General features: G+C 46.9%; 1 protein-coding gene across 2 annotated transcripts in view; it reads left to right on the forward strand.

The window, feature by feature from the left end:
* Window positions 1-1,155: 1,155 nt before the first annotated feature.
* The window catches only part of ZNF652 (zinc finger protein 652), a 58,098-nt gene continuing 46,854 nt past the window's right edge, over window positions 1,156-12,399 (forward strand). Inside the window, exon 1 of one of the 2 annotated variants that reach the window (XM_043584131.1) lies at window positions 1,156-1,438. The gene's annotated coding sequence lies outside the window, so the exon portion shown is untranslated. Of the gene's footprint in view, window positions 1,439-5,691; window positions 5,834-12,399 lie in introns of those variants that run through there. The other variant, XM_043584132.1, reaches the window with a different exon arrangement.

The raw sequence follows: 12,399 nt of genomic DNA on the forward strand, positions 1-12,399 counted from the left end.
AGGACATTTGTTAAGCGTGCTTTTAATAACGGAAGGAGGATGAGGAGTTCCAATGGAGGTAAGATTTGGGAAACGTCAGGGGGGTTTGGTTTATGGTGGGGCAAGGTCAACCTCCCCCTCCAAGCTGCCCTCTTGGGTCCTCTCCTCCTTAGGCCTTCGCCTCACCTGCTTTACTCCCCCTCTCTGTACTCCAAGCACTTGTAATTACGATCACCCGCTCTTGGCTCTGAACTTGGATAAATGCTACCTTGTTAGCTAATAGTACCATTAATTATATTAATGATTAATAGCTAATTAGTCATAATGCTGTAATCCTTTCAATGGAGGGCTCCTTTCTTATAGCAGTTCTCTGCCTCAAGCACACACGCATCCCCTTCCCTATTCCTGGCCGCAGAACAAACGTGGCTCTAAGTTGGTGTTTCTGACCACTCCGGCAATCTCTAAATTTCTCCAGCGTTTACTTGCTGTCCCATCTATCTAGTGAACGACCACTACTGCTTATATTTTTACCTCCTTTATTTCTGTCCTCTGTCACTCACACTACCCTCCAGGAACAGAGGCCGCAGTCAAGATTTTTTTTTTTTTTTTTTTTTAAATTTCATAAGCCAAGGGCTCTTTTACTTCTGAGTCTCCCTTGGGCCCGCTTTCCTACTTTGGTCCCCCTTCTTCACTTTACCTTCCCCTGAATCCTCACCCGCCCCTACTTCGGGGAGGCTCACACCCTCTGCCCCAAGCTCCCTCCCACTCTGCGACTTGGCTTCCTTTCAGCAACCACGCCCCCAGACCCAGGGAGGGCGGCGCGCACGCGCAGTCCACGCCTTTACCTGGGCGCTCGGCAGTGGGCGGAGTGGGGGAGGGCGGGGGTGGAGCGGGAGCCGGCGGTTATCTGGGCGGCGGGGCGCTCACATTGTGGCAGCGGGGAGAAAAGGTGCGCCGGGGCCGGCCCGCGGGGGCTGCGCATGCGCGCCGCCGCGCCCAGCGGCCGGGATGCCAGGGGGGCGGGCGGAGGGAGGTGTCGGCTCCCCGTTGGGCGGGGGGGCGGGCGAGGGACGGGGCCGCGGGCGCGCGCGCGCTCTCGCCGCCGCTCGCCCTCCCTCCCTGCCCCCGGCTCCGCACACACAACCACACACGCACACCCCCTCCCCTGCCTCCCTCCCCGCGCGCCGCCCGCCCCGCCGGCCCCGCTCGCCCTCGCGCGCTCGGAAGGGAGTCGCGAGACGTCGGAGCGGCGGCCACGTAGCGCTGCGGCGGCGGCGGCGGCGGCGGCGGCGGCCGAGGCCGGGTCTGCGGAGCGGCCCTGAGGACAGACGTTGGGCGGGGGGGAGGGGCCGGCCCGGCCGGCGGTTGTTACTCGAGCGCCGCGGCTACAGGCCCCCCGCCGCAGGATGGACCGCCGAGGCGGCGGTCGGGGCGGCGGAGGCGGAGGCGGCCGGCCAGGGTGAGTAGGGGCCCCTGCCCCCCACGCACACGCCACAGTCGCGGCTGCGCCCCTTGCAGCAGCCCTTCCTCTCCGCCGCCCGCCGGGCCGGCCGGGGCTCGGGCGCCGGGTTAACCCTTCGCCGAGGCAGCTGCGTGCGCTAGGCCGGAGCAGCCCCCATCCGGCGGGGAGGCCCGGGGCGCTGCGCTCCTCCGGCCGCGAGCTCGGGCCGGGGGCGCCCGCTCCTGCTCCTTCGCCCCCTCGCTCCCGGACCCGGGCCGGGCTCCAGTTTTGCAGAGAGCCCGCTCGCCCCGAGGCCCGAGGGGAGGCTGGGGTTGCCTGGGTTAGCGGGCCGAGGGAGGTTTGCACCGGTCCTCCTGCGAGCCTTCCCCTGCCCTGCAGCTGGTGGCTTGCACCCACTGCCTCCCCGGCCCTGCGGCTGCGCCCAAACCTCCAACCCCCGGAGTATTGTGCCGCCTGAGATAAAATGCATCCAGTGTATACCCGCCCAGCACTCACCCCAGAGGGCAATGCAGACCTTTCTCCTCCCCCACCTCCTCCACCCCTCCAATCAGGCTCTACTTAAGATTCTTAGATGGGAGACACGAAAGGTAGTGACACCCCCGTTACATCTGCGCCGAACATGTTCATTGTTGAGGGATGTCTCCTGTAGAAATGATAAATGCCCCTGCCTCACCCTCGAAGTCTGTCTTCACGATTTGAGATCCCATATGCTGTTCTTTGAAGAGGGCCAGTCTTTGATCACATCTAGTGCATCCCTCCCCCACAACACACACACACGCACACACACACACTTCCTGATTGCCAGAGCAGCCCCTGTCATCGCGGATCCATTGTCAGGAATGGCTTGTGCCAATCAAAGGAATGTGCTCTTGCCTTTGGAAAAGGATTCTTTCCACAACCATGTCCTCAGGATGTTCCTGCGTGAGTCTGTCTCTGATTGTCCCCATGTTCAAGCGTCGTTATCAGAGTATTTTGCTGATAGGCATCTCCTGTGTACCCTCAGTAATCACTGAGTGGTGCTTTTTTCCTCAGTTGATGAGATACGTAGGGTGTGTGGGTATTTCATTTATTTTGTGATGAGGTTTAACATCAGTCGTCAAGGTGCAGTAAATAAATAGGGTAATAATTTGGGCAAGAATGTGTATTTTTTTCCAGAGATGGCCAGGCCTGTATTGTTCTGGGAATGGCAACTAGCACATGCTTTGTTGACAACATGTGTATGCGTAAGGAATGAGGGGCTGGCGTGTGTGTGTGTGTGTGTGTGTGTGTGTGTGTGTGTTGAATGCAGGTGATGTTCCCACCTCGGGGTGATTTGAGAGTGGTCAACTGAACTGTGATGGTCGGGACTGGCAGGGCATCTTGGTTGTCTGTATCAGGACTGTGCACATGTATTCAGATAGATACTACCTTTAGTATAATTTCGTTTAAAATGTGCACCTCTGAGTTGTAGGGATTTTGGAAATGTCTGCTTCAGCGGTTCTTAACCTTTCTGTGGGGTCACCGAAGCCTTTAGGGGCTGTCTTCTTAGTGAAAGAGACACACACAATTTTGTATGCGATTACAGTCCCCTTGAAGCTAGTCCTGGGACCTCAGGTTAAGATCTATATTATGCAAAAGTGAAAGGAACTTGAGTTCTGTGTTTTGTTTCCCAAGGTTTGGCATTACAGTACTTTGGTTCTCAGATAACAAAGTGGATTATATATGTATCCTTGTGTTTTGTTCCTTGATTACAGGGGGTCACGTATTTGTAAGGCATCATTCCCTGTCTTCCTGTAAGAAGGAGATGTGCGAGTTTCAGAAAAAGTTAAAACTGGAGTCAAAACAGTTTGTCCCAATGTGACCAACGGATGATGCCTGCTCCTTGCACCGTATTCTAAATGCAGCACATTTCAGCATCAAAGTCGGTGGTCTGTTTCATGACGACTATCCGGAATGTTTATGTGTTGATTGAGGTTGATTTGATTTCTTAAAAGAAGGCTTTATCATTCCCACAGTAGAGCACCTTCTCCGTGCAGAGCTTTTCCACCTTTATTAAATACGATCTCATGTCTTCATTCAGGGTGGCACTGCCGTCAGAATCATCTTCTTTTCACGTTTTGTTTTAATGGAAAGATCTGAACTGCAGTTAGGGAATTCGGTGTCCGTGTTTAGAACTTAGAACTGGAGAGTAACGTTGCACCATCCTGGGATAAATATCAGCTATTCTTGTTTAAATCACTCTGCCTCCAGCTTTTGCCTTCTGATTATATTTCAACCAAGAGAGATTTATTCCAGCTTGTGATCGTGCTGTGATGGGCAGTGACATTAAAGAAACACAGGCCCCGGCTTTCTGGGAGCTTACATTTCCAACAATATTTTTTACATAAAGAATCCTTTGAGACCTTCATATTTTTTTTGCGTTTTGGGGGTTCTGAGAGGCCGAGGAATTCATGGTATTAACAGCTTTTTGGAAGGCAAGGGAGCCTTGGAATCTTGCAAAGAACCTGTTCCACACACCTGAAGAATAGCATTTATTCTAATAATTATGCCGTGTACCCTATGAAGTTTGAAAGCATGCTGAGATTGCAAATATTGCACTTTTTATTATCTCATAAACATGCTTGAAGTGGCTTGTATTACAGGCTTGTTTTATATTTTTTTGTTCATGTCATGCCTGAAGTTTTACTGTCGGAAATTATTTGCCTATCCTAAGCCCAGACCATCTCAGAGTTGCAAATATGTTACTTGTCTTTGTCAGCCTAGTGTCGTGCCAGATCGTTAAAATCTCAGGGGGGCAGTGTGCTTCCTTGATTGAATATTGCTGCACGGCTTCTAACTAGTCGCTTACCTAGTTAAACACCCACACACCGCAGAGCAGCTGATCCTGTAACACCCATGGCTGTGAGACCAGAGTTCTGACTGCCAGATTCAGAGCTTGGAAGGGTGGAAAACAATCGCCTAGCAGTGGAACGCTTAAGGACTAGTAGCGCCAGCAGGTCACTCATTAATACGAACAGCTTGCTTTAGCTTCTTCAACACCCTTCTTCAGACACCCTTCCCTTAGGACGTTTCAGATCAGCAGCTCCTACTCAAGGGAGCCAGCACCTACTTTCCGCAACTGTGGCCTCAAGAGCCGAGCCGCGACGCCCAGAGCTGTTTCCATTTCTGCTCTGAGTATGGGAAGTAATCTTGTAGTGTGGTAAGACGATACTTTTCAAGCCTGTAGAAAAAGGTTGATCAGCAGCGCTGCTGATGGGATTTTGCTTTTGAATTGTCTGGAGCCTGTCGAAGAAGTAAACCGTGAAAGCGAACGGTTTAAAAAAAAAAAAAAATCACCCTTCACTCCGCAGTTACTGGCTGTATGGCAACGGGCGTATCACCTTGATCTCTCTGGCCTCAGTTGCCTCACCAGGAGAATGGGATTTGTTATGAAGATTAGAGATGCTGTGTGCAAGCTTCTGGCAGTTCCTGGCGCATGTACCTGTTAAGGAGGCAGTAAATGGCAGGAATGGCTGATGTGGGAACATACGGATCATGCTGGTTTGCAAGAGGTCCGGTGTTTCACTTGTGCCGATTTGGGAGGAAAAAATTGCAAATGTTTGACTTGGAGCACACCGAAGTCTTGCAGGTGCGGTGTGCTTATTGGAACTTTGATTCGTTGCTCTATGGCCGGCTGAATGTGGTGGAGACAGGAAGACTTCGCTCCAGTGTCTACAGCGCCACCCGCAGGCCGTGCTTGTTTTAAGCGTGTTCAGAGCTTCTGTGGTGAAAGGGGTGTTTCAGGACGTTAACGTGTCTCGGTGCGTTCTGTGTCCAGAGTTGAATCATGTGCAAAGCCTTGTGTAAATTGTCACGGCTAACGTAAGCCATAAAGTGCTTGGTAGAGTCAGTGAAGACGTCAGACGCTTATTTTAATCTGTTTGTTTATAGAGCAGTTAGGTTTGATTTTAAGAAACACTTAGGGACATTCTCTCCTAAAGAATCCCCACTGCTCATCTGAGGTTTTGGTCATAAACTGTCATTAGGGTTATAAGTCTGACTGCCTTAGGCATTTTTTGCTTCGGTGGGTGAAGGAAAGAACAGTCAAGTCGCCTTACCTGTCAGATTTTATCAACTCTCTACTTTTGGCCTGTACCTACAGATTGTGTGTGTGTATCCCTAGCCTTGTTTTTAGCCCCAAAGGTGGTGGTGTAAAAATACGACTTTTTTTTTCCTCTTTAAAACATAGGGTAAGAGATTGATTACTTCGAAAAGTAGATTCGAGGGCATGTGTACGGTTCTATTCAGTGCATAGAGCTTTTAAAATAGAATTTCTTGGGCTCCATAGAATTAAATTATTCTGTCATTTTTGCAGGATATCGTTGTGATAAGCCAGCGAACCCGCAAGAGTTACGTAGAGACTTTTCAGATAAGGTAGGCACATCAGTAATGCATTAGGATTTACCTCAAGGGAATCTGTTAATCCCTGTTTTCTTTTATTATTGAGCCACCTAGGGGCTTTCCCATCAATGGAAATCAGTCACTAGTATTGGATTGCTGATAAAGAGGGATTGGCAAATAATGGCCTTAGATTTGCCTTAGGTTTTGCAGAACACTTGAAAAAATTTAATCTTGGCCAGATGTATAAGAGGACTCGCGCCAGGTGAGCCCAGACTAACTAAACAAATAAAATTGGGATGATTGAGCTACGTGTTTTTTTCTCAACCAGACTACGTTTTGCTAAGTAAACTTTCTCTGGGGACGAGGGTGCTATTTTTCTTTTTTTCTTTTTAATTGTTTGAAATGTTTTATTTGATTTTTTTTAAGAGACAGAGAGGGACAGTTCATGAGCAGGGGAGGGGCAGAGAGAGAGGGAGACACAGAATCGGAGGCAGGCTCCAGGCCCTGAGCTGTCAGCCCAGAGCCCGACGCGGGGCTCGAACTCGTGAACTGGGAGATCGTGACCTGAGCTGAAGTCGGACGCTCGACCGACCGAGCCACCGTAGGCGCGCCTATTTTTCTTTTAACTGTTATTTTTCCTGGTGTACTGGCGTCACGGGGCCTAGTGGAGAGCGAGGTGCTTCTGAACGTTTCTTGGTAAACCAGTCCGTGTGGTGAGAAGGGATTGTCGGCAGGGAACAGAAATAGGAACGAGGCAGGGTGCGGCTCCATTGCCTGACTCCGGGGTCTTGCTCTGCATGTGGCATCCGAGGGTCAGTACTCTCAGCCGGAGTTATTTCATAAGGGTAAACCGTGTTGGGTGATTCCCTTTTGTCTTGGATGCTAGTGAAGGATATAGTCGTGAAGAGCTTTGGAATTTAGACTTTGCAGCTTTGGAATTTTGATTCGGTTTTGGGGATTCAGTGGCATATAACTTCTTAATTACCCCGTGTGGCCTACGAAACGAGTATAAGCAGGCCCTCATGAATTGTTTTCGTCCTTTCAAATGTGCCATTTTAACGTGTCTCAAGTCACGTCAGTGGCCTGTGGACATTGACACATGATAAAGTGTTGGATTTTTGGAGGAGGTGAGGAGTGTGTGTGTGTGTGTGCGCGCGCGTGCATGTGTGTGTGTGATGTTTCAGTTGTACGGATAAATCTGTGGTTTTTTTACCCAGTTCCTCCTAAGAGGAGGGGATTTGAAGTTCCCTTGCCTGAAAGATCCTTATAGAGTGCCGTGCAGCTTTCTTTGCAGCCTCCAGAGCAGACAGAGTCCTCCAAATAAACTCAACAGCAGTTTGGAAAAAACCTAAATGCCCATCTGTATAGAAGTTGGGTAGATAAGCTAGGGTATGTTCACGCAGCAGGATAAATTTTATAGCCGTAAAAAAGAGTGAGAAAACCACGTATGGCCGTGGAAAATCTCTAAGCAGTGTATAAGTGGAGTACAGGATGTGCTCATTTGATTTGTGTGTGGTGTCCTTCCCTCAAAATTATGTTTATAACATTCACTCTTACTTTCGCGTGTAATAACTCATTTTGCCTCGTAATATTCAGTTGCATATATTGTAATAACATATTTGTCCATTCTCCCATTGATGGGCATTTGGATTATTTCTGGTCTTGGCTCTCGTGAGTAGTGGTGCTCTATCCGCTATACTTTCTTCTTAAAATGTTTGATCCATGCGGATGTATACCTACTAAATAATTTTTTTTTTTTTTAATTTAAAAAAGTGTCCCTCACCTCTCCGGAGGGAAATGATAATGCCCTATTTTAAGTTACATTTGGAAATATTTAGTGGGACAGAGTGATTTCAAACCATTTTTTAAATGGTTTGAAATTTTCAAACCTAGCTTGGAGTTGTACCATATTAAGAGAATTCTGAAGTCAGTCTACAAGCAACCCCTGTGTATTTTCATCCTAAAAGAGGGGCTTAATGTGACAGAATAGGTCTTAAAAATAGTTACATCTCTCGAAAGGTTTGTCTTTGTAACTGCTAAATATTTCTTTTACTGCTTCATTTCAGAATATTCATATAATAACCCTTGCATTGCTAGTTATTAAAAGTGTTTACTTAATATTTTTATAACCGTGGTATAATTAAACTTTTTGGAAACTCGGGGTTTTAAACACATAGCAACAGGAGAAATTTACTGAAACACAGTTAACCTGGTGTTGAATATTTTGAAATTTGGTCGCCCTGCCGGGCTGGTCGGTGGAATGTAATTGTACGTGCCCACGAACCATAATAACTGCTGAGGCGTCGTCATTTCCATTGAAAACTGCATTTGATCACATTTTTTTTTTTTTTTTTTTGCTGTAATTGCAGTACTGCCATTTTCTCCCTCTTACTGCCCAAACGTGGAGATCGCGATTAAAATATAAATTTATAAAGCAGTAGTTCAAGCAAGGGCGATTTTACCTCCAGGAGATACTCTGCAAGGTCTGGAAATAGCTCTGATTTGACATAAGGAGGCCCTGGGCCGGGGGGGGGGGGGGTAGGGGGAGTAGTGGGCTACTGGCCAGAGATGCGGCTAAACATGCTACAGGGCCCAGGACGGCCCCTCATAACAAAGAATGATCTCTCTGCTCTAACACGTCAGCCGCGCCGAAGTTGAGAAACACTGCTCTGAGGCACCTCACTGAGCCGATGCTACGAGGCAGGTAGCAATTTTAGCATTGACTTTGTTGGATTTAGCACACCGAAGTCACATTTAGTTTATTTAGTCTACAGAAGAAAGAAGCTAGGTAGTTTTCTAAACTGTAATAAGGTTTTATTATTATTATTTTATTTATTTATTTATTTTTAGTTTATTATTTTGAGAGAGAGTGCACGCGCACGTGAGCAGGGGAGAGGCAGAGAGAGAATCCCAAGCAGGCTCCGAGCTGTCAGCCTGGAGTCCAATGCAGGGCTTGAACTTAGGAGCCTTGAGATCATGACCTGAGCCGAAATCCAAGAGTGCCATGCGTCACCAATTGAACCACCCAGGCGCCCCCAAAGCAGACACATTTTAACTTTTCTGATCCTAATGGGTATCTCATTCTGCTCCAAAAGAAAATATTTGCTTGACATAAGGTGTTTAAAAAAAAAAAATTTTTTTTTATGTTTGTTTATTTTTGAGAGAGAGAGTGAGAACGTGAGAGAGGGAGACCCAGAATCCAAAGCAGGCTCCAGGCTCTGAGGTGTCAGCACAGAGCCCGACATGGGGCTCGAACTCACAGACCGCGAGATCATGACCTGAGCCAAAGTCGGACGCCTAACCTACTGAGCCACCCAGGCGCCCCTACATAAAATATATTTAAATCTTATAAGTTAAACTTAATGTTGCTCAGTGACAACAATGTTCAAATTAAATTTGGAAAATACATGCGTAGTATAAAAATTTTCTGCTTCCGTGTGGCTGGTTTCTTCCTGTCAGGTCGTGGTAAAGGACGTGTACACTTGTGCCCCTGTTCCACCTCGTCGGGTATTGTAACGATGTCCAAGAGGTAGTTTGTTCTGCCTCCCATTCTCTCTCTGCCCTTTTCATCAGCTCCAGTGGAAAGTTAGATTTTTTTCTTTGAGGATGACTTCTGTCTCTAAGGTCAGGTGGTGAACAGGTTTTAGTGAACACTAAAAAGATTTGTCCACAGAGGCCAGATGTCGCAGAATTGGACCGTTCTCCATCTAAAACTGTTTGCTGAGTTCCCCATAGCGCTCTTTCTCAAACTTTCTGACCGTGACCCACAGTAAAAAGCAGTGCGTGTGTGGTCATGTGTGTTCTCTCACGTTGAGTACCCCTACCCGCAGCTGAAGCAAGACTTCATGAAACAGTGCTTACCTTATTTGTGAAGCATTCTGTTGTGTGTTGTTTTTTTTTTAATTCTATTTCATTTAAAAAAATTGCGTTGGGTCGGGCAGTTTGAAAATCACCTCCCTATATCGTCCTTAACAAAAAGCATTTTTTTTAATGTTTACTTATTATTGACAGACCGAGCATGAGCAGGGGAGGGGCAGAGAGAGGGGGAGACACAGAATCGGAGGAAGCAGGCTCCAGGCTCGAACTGTCTGCACAGAGCCCGGCGCGGGGCTCGAACCCCCTGACTGCGAGATCGTGACCTGAGCTGAAGTCAGACACTTGACCCGCTGAGCCCCCCCCCCGGGCGCCCCATATAGAAAGATATATTTTTTTTTTCAATTTTTTTTTTCAACGTTTATTCATTTTGGGGACAGAGAGAGAGAGACAGAACATGAACGGGGGAGGGGCAGAGAGAGAGGGAGACACAGAATCGGAAACAGGCTCCAGGCTCCGAGCCATCAGCCCAGAGCCCGACGCGGGGCTCGAACTCCCAGACCGCGAGATCGTGAACCTGGCTGAAGTCGGACGCTTAACCGACTGCGCCACCCAGGCGCCCCTAGAAAGATATTTTTAACTGTATAGTGTAGCTTTCTTTAACACAGAGCCTGGTTTAGACAATCATTTGCTTATGTAGAATGAGTACAGAATAAACGTATAGCAAGGACTCTGTGGTGAATGTTTACTTCTCTGTGAAAATCAGACTCCAGGGTCGAACTGTGTTTCAGAGACCGCCCTACCAGAAAAGCACTTATCGGAACCTCGTTCTCCAGAAGGATAAAAACTTACAGGTTACATGGTTGGCACTGTCTTTCATTTCTGTACCCAAAGTTATATATAGTGTCTGTATTTTTGCTACTTATCAGCCTTTACAAAGCACTTGCCATGTAATCCTCCTATAACCCTTTGAGGTAGTGTATTATTACCCCATTTTACCAGCAGGGAAATTGAGACAAAGCGAGGTTATGTAACTTGCCAAGTTAAATATGTTCTTTTCTTGGCAGTGAGATTTTATAAGAAAGGACCCATTAAATCATTTTATTTTGCTAATTAAAAGCTGGCGTTTAAAAAAACCGAATTTAAAAGCCCAGAAATATTTCTGACTTTCAGAACCCAGAGACTGCGTAAGGCGTTCGTTTTAATTTTTAAGTTCATGTACGGTGACATTGACACTCGGGTACGTGTACAGTTCTGTGAACATGAGTACATGTTACGGACTCGTGTAACCGCCGCCACAGTCAGGAGACAGAATGGTTCCGTTGTCTGGAAACACTCCTGCCACAGTGCACTCCCCCACCCTCCGAACCTGGCAGCCGTTGATCCGTTGTTCATCGTGAGTGTTTTCTTTTGTGGAGAGTGTTACCTAAATGGGATCATACCGCGTGTAACCCTTTGAGACTGCTTTCAGCATAATACCTTTGATATTTGTCCTAGTTTTTGTAGGTATTAACATTTTGCTCCTTTTTATTGCCAAGTAATATTCTGTCCTATTCTGTGGATGGATCGCACTGTTTTTCCATTCACCTGTTGAAGGACATTTGGATTGTTTCCAGTTTTTGGTGATTCTAAGCAAAGCCTCCGTAAACGCTCACGGACGGCTTTCAGAGCAACTGTAAGTTTTCATTTCTCTAGAGTGCATACCTAGGAACAGGGTTGCTGGGTCACGCAGTGTGTATGTCCGGTCTGTTTTCCAGAGTCAACGTGCTCCTTTGCATCCCCACCAGAAACCTGAGAGTTCCAGTTCTGCATCTCTGTCAGCACCTAATAATGGTCAACATTTTTTGATTTCAGTCATCATTTGGAGCCTTATGACCAGAATCTGGGTGGTCGGCCAACTCTACCGTCAGCTAGCTGTTGACCTTTAAAGGAGCCATTTCACTTTTCTGAGCCTCTGTTTCCTTGTCTCTCTTATAACCGAGAATATCGAATGTGTTGTAAGTTCTCCTGCAGTTCCCAAATCCATTGATACGGAACGAGAAGTCCTTGACAAGAGGACAGATTTGTGTTTGCTTGTGCAGAAAAAGCCTACTGACCCGTCTTCTGAGCTAAAGTAAGAACACTGTAAGCAGTATACATATTTATAAATAGGATCCATATGAAATTACTTGATATTTATAACTATAGTTAGTCGTTTGGAGCTAAACGTGACATTGTGATGGTGTGTCACATCTATAAGCAACAGTCATGTAGCTAATGTTACAGTTAACGTTGGCAGCCTATAATCTTTTGGCTAATGTTGGATATTTTTATATTGTAATTATTCCTTAGCTCTCTAGGGTTACAGTTTGCGAAATTTAATAGCAAATACTTTGCCGTTTTCTTTTTCTTTTCTTTTCTTTTCTTTCTTTCTTTCTTTTTTTTTTTTTTTTTTTGAGAGAGAGAGAGCATGTGAGTGTGAGCAGGGCTGGGGCAGAAGGAGAGGAAGAGAGGCAGGGAAGGAGAGAATCTTAAGCAGGCCCCATGCCCAGCACAGAGCCCAACTCGGGGCTCGATCCCAGGAAGACGAGATCATGACTTGAGCTGAAATCAAGAGTCAGGCACTTAACCAGCTGAGCCTCCCAGGTGCCCAGAGGATCACTTTTTTAAAAAGATTACGTATTTAGCTACTTGTCCTTAATGACTTTTTTTGAGTAGGAGACAAATTGCCTCGATATAGCATTAAAAAAATAGCTTTATTATTTTTCTAAAGAATTGTGCATGCTTATTTAAAACTAGGTAAGGAT

Source organism: Prionailurus bengalensis, chromosome E1 (assembly GCF_016509475.1).
Source record: "Prionailurus bengalensis isolate Pbe53 chromosome E1, Fcat_Pben_1.1_paternal_pri, whole genome shotgun sequence".
In the NCBI taxonomy this organism is placed as follows: Eukaryota; Metazoa; Chordata; class Mammalia; order Carnivora; family Felidae; genus Prionailurus; species Prionailurus bengalensis.